Genomic DNA, 4,629 nt, shown 5'->3' with positions numbered 1-4,629 from the left:
GCCAAGTCCTTTATTCACACCACATGAATTTTACTGCAGTACCTTGAGGGTCATTATCATTATCGGTGATTCCTCTCGCGCTTGTTAACAGTTTACATCACTGACTGGTAATCAAGCGATGTCTTTCCATGTTCGACTTCAGAACATTCTTCACATGGATCGACTTGTACTTAGAGTGAAGATCGGACAAGATTGAAGACCCCGGATCTAGTTTCATCCATCCGGGCTGCGATATATATTCAGGAAAGATAAAGACATTAACATGTACATCATTGCAGCAAATAATCATCCTACCAAAAGGATGATGATTTCATCAAAATTATCAGTCTACCATCAGACGATTGTCTGTTCTATGTACAGAAAAATGAATTTATAAAGCTGAGCATGGGAATGCCCGCCTTAGCTAGATCATGAAAGCAGTATGAAAAATAATGTATTGTATTGTATCTTATTACAAGTCTCCTCCTAGCATTGGAAGAACTTCGGATCCTCCTAATAAAGCATTTCACCCGATAAACGGCCTCATACTTTAGGGGGCAACTGTTATAGACATTTTTGTGCCTTACAACGTAGAGCATGAAATGTCCATAATCCAAGGGATCCAAAGTCCCTAAATAAGTTGTTCCTACCCCTAGAGGAACAAGGTCAACCAATGACAGCTTCTCCCAGAAGTTCTCCACCAAAAACCACTCAGAAACAGTCAATTCAGGATCAATTCAGAGGTTCCTCTAGCTGTCTGCGCTGAAATGTAGAGATTACACTGGCTAGGTGCACTGCAACGCAGTTAGAAGCACTACCAGGGTGCGCTGAGCGGGAAATGACAAATGGCAAGTTCATTCAATGAGGTGGAAAGACCCTGGAAGCTTCCAGAATCTTCCTCCATGACACTTGCCTCAATGAATTCGACTAGTGATGAGTAAGAGGTTCTCAACCTCCAAGTGGAAGCAAGAACTGACAGAGAGAAGCCACAATTCAAAACATAAGCTGACTCATCCTCTCTGCTTACATCTATATATGGATCTCTCACCCAGAGGTTCAAGAGGCTGGAATTTTGTACTTTGCAGAGAATTGTTGTTGGTTTGAGATTGAGATTAGCACATTGGGTGATTTATGCTTTGTTGGAGGAGAGGAAGGGATTATTTTGTTGGGAGGTAGATGCTGGATCGGGACCTATTTGGTTGTATCTCCTCTTGAACCTTGTTATCATATCAATAAAGCTACTTGAGTTTCTCCTATATGCTTGTATTTCAATGATGTTTTGTTATATTTACATATTTAGTTTATATCTGATCCTAAACTAGTTATGAATGTGAAACTATATCTTTTGTGTAGTTTTCCTCTCTTGTGATTTTGCAGGAACTGGGTGAAGCTGGACCAGTAAAAGAGCAGGTAGCGGGGAGCGAACAAAAGAGAGAGAGATTGGATCGACAAACTAGCGAAAGACACCGGTTAGTTACATCCTTCTTTCTCTATTTGCATCTCATAAAGAAGAATACTCAGATAGTTTTCCTTGTTTGTTGCTAAGGCACTATCACCTCTTAGAGTGGGATAGGGGCATTCCGAATTGGATACTTTTCCCAACAACACTTCTTTTGCTTCTTGTCATCTTCTTTCTCTTCTTGAGTTACATGAGCTTCTTCCCTTTTTCTCTTGTTGTTGTTGTCCTTCTTAAGTTTAGGAAAATCCTTTTTGTAGTGTCCATACTCTTGGCATCCAAACCGTTGGACTTTGGGCATGTAGTGGTGCCAACCAATTTGTTACTTTCCTTGCAAAAAGACACTGAGGTATACTCAGAAGTGGACATATACTTACTTGATAGAGTTTGAGATGTAGTGAACTTGCTTTCTTCTTGAAGACTTGATGGCTTGCCTTCCTTAGATCTTGATGTTGTTCAAGTTGCTTTCTCCAAATGGACTTGTTTGATGACTTGACTCGTAGTGCCTTTCATTCTTCAAGATGGTGTAGCTTGATGTAGGTCCCTCTTTGATTTGTTCTTCTTGCAGGTGCCTTTATACAAGGTGTTTCTTCTTGCTTTGTAGTCTTCCATGACGAATGATAGATGGTAGACCTTCTTGTCCTTGATGTGATTGAGACTTCTTGGCTTGACGCTTCAACCTTGCAGATGTTCTTGAGATTCCCTTTCCTTGATGTGTCACCTTAGCTCCGATATTGCGATGAACAATCTGGGGCAATGGGGTATAGCAAGATTCTTCTAGACTTGATAACAATTTGTGAAGCTCTTTTGCAATTTATTGTGTTATCTTAATCTTCTTCTCTTCTTATTAATGCATGTGCATTTACTTTCATCAAACTGGTGCCAAAAACATAAGAACAAGAACACAGGATGTTGGCTATCTGCCAGGGAAAAATCTCTCTCTCTCTCTCAGAGAGGAAAACCATTTCATAAGCTTCTTGTTGGTCATTGCGAAGCCCTAGACCCTTGACAATAATATCCCCCAAGCACAAGTCAAGTCCTTCCTCCTCTCTGCACTTTGTATCTTCGGCGCTTCGTTCCCCGACACTCTGTCCTTCTTTCAACTTTTGATAGTCCATGGTGGACTAGCTCTAGAAGAGACTCCAACCTTTGATCCTTAGCAAGATCCTTTACCAATGAAGAAACCTTCATTCTCTTGACCAACCGAGCCTTCTTCTTGATGTGAGGTTACAGGCTCGATGTACACCAAGTTTACTACAGCTGGGGCGATTTCCATTGCGACGAGACGTGGAAACCCCAAATTTTCCGCACTTGGGATTCTTTCAACAAGGCGGGACATGGAATCCCCGAGTTCCCCGCAATTTGGCGACCTTTGTCGAGGAGGGACTGGGAGACCCCATGTCAGGCTCCTATCCTAGTGGTAGTATTTCAACCACGCATAAGCGGGTGCGACACCGCCGTACTTTTTCCTTTTACCAATACTTGAGTACACGGTCTGCGCCTACTTCAACACTCGGTCAATTTTCCAGTAAGTGTTCTTAACAATGCAGCGAAAATAACTTACCATAAATTTATCTTCTTCAATTATTCTTTCAACCTGTCGTGTCGTGTGGTCGTGTTGCACTGGCCCGTGGCCTGCCCGACACAACTCCACACCTGAACTGCAAACCTATCCGTCCGACTTTCCCTTCCGTGGCGCCCAAACTCTGCCCGTCGGTGCGGTCCATAGTGAGGGCGCATGGCCCGCAGGCAGTGCGGCCTGCCTGCCTGGACGGTAAACTGCCCCTCTGCCTTTCCGCACTACCAAGCCCGACCCGCCCTCTGTAATCCGCCTGTCGGTGCGGCCCTCTTACCCGTGTCCTTCTCTTCCTTCCGTTTTCACCCAACTCCTTCCTTCGCACTTGTTCTGCGATGTGGAAGTCTGAGTTCGATGTCCCTTCATCGAACGCCATCCTCCTTACTTATACGCATCCTTTCGTCCAAGGGCCGTGTCTCTCGAGGATAACAAGGGTCAGCTCCATCAACATGCATGCCTGGTTGACCTGCCACATAACCTCGACACGCCCCATTCCAACGAACCGCCGCGTCCCTTCATGTGCACCGTCGCACCCATGGGTCGGCTCCAACACCTCACCGATTACACCCGTCACCGCATGTCGCACACCTCCCACATCCTAACTCTTCCGCACAGGGTCAACTCTTTCATCCGGGCACACAACAAAGGTCGCCCGCGTGCTTTCCGTCGGTGGCTCACCCATCGTGCAGGTATCAAGGGGCGTGCGCCATGCCCAACACAGCGCGAGCGACATGGGAACCCTGCATGTCACACCCCCAAGCCTACAGTAGTCTTTCAGCTGTACTTGGCGAGGTGCAGCTCCACTGAACACTTCCTTTTCACCAATACTTATGTTCATGGACTACGCCTAACCATTAGTCTACTTAGTTTTTTTTTCGCAACCAAGTATTATTATGTTTCCTTTATACCAATGAACACCCATACACATTCATTATCATCAGCAATTATACATGAAGAATGCAATTGCACAGTATAAAGGGAGGGGCAACTCCCTGAACAATGAGTCTGCCCGAATACAATATATTGTTCAACTCTACAATGTTTACGAGGCTCTACAAGTATACTTGGGAAACACCAAGTTTCATACTCAGCCAATTTTACAAATAGGCAACACCTCCGTGTGCCAACCGAGTTCCTTGCCCGAGCTGCCAATCATACCCCTCGACTGAACATCATTTACCGCTGCACGACGGGCAGGCGACCTCACCCGAGTCACCCCGCGCTTACTTTTGCACGACGGGCGGGCGACTTACCCGAGACACCTCCATGTTTCTTCTTCCACGACGGGCGGATGACCTACTCAAGACACCCCGTGTCACACCGAACGGCAGGTGCCTTCCTTATCTACGCCCTCACCCGATAACTGAAACCTGTGCGTATCGTGTGTGCTTGCCCAAGAGCGGGCGCATATATGCCCGTGCCTCTTTTGCGACCTGCTCCACTACTTCGCACTTTTTCTTGATCACCGAATTGCTCATGTTCGAATGTCCATCTTCGAATGAATGCCAAATGCTCCAACGCCTCGCCATATTTATACGAGCGGTTGGGCGAGTCGCTACCCAGGGCGACTCGACCACCGCGTGCCAAAACGCCCTTTACACGTCGCAAAATTTCCATC

This window comes from Pinus tabuliformis, chromosome 9, assembly GCF_031772625.1.
Source record: "Pinus tabuliformis cultivar Carrire ecotype Pingquan chromosome 9, CPIR1, whole genome shotgun sequence".
Lineage (NCBI taxonomy): Eukaryota > Viridiplantae > Streptophyta > Pinopsida > Pinales > Pinaceae > Pinus > Pinus tabuliformis.
Note: the sequence above shows the minus strand (reverse complement) of the source record.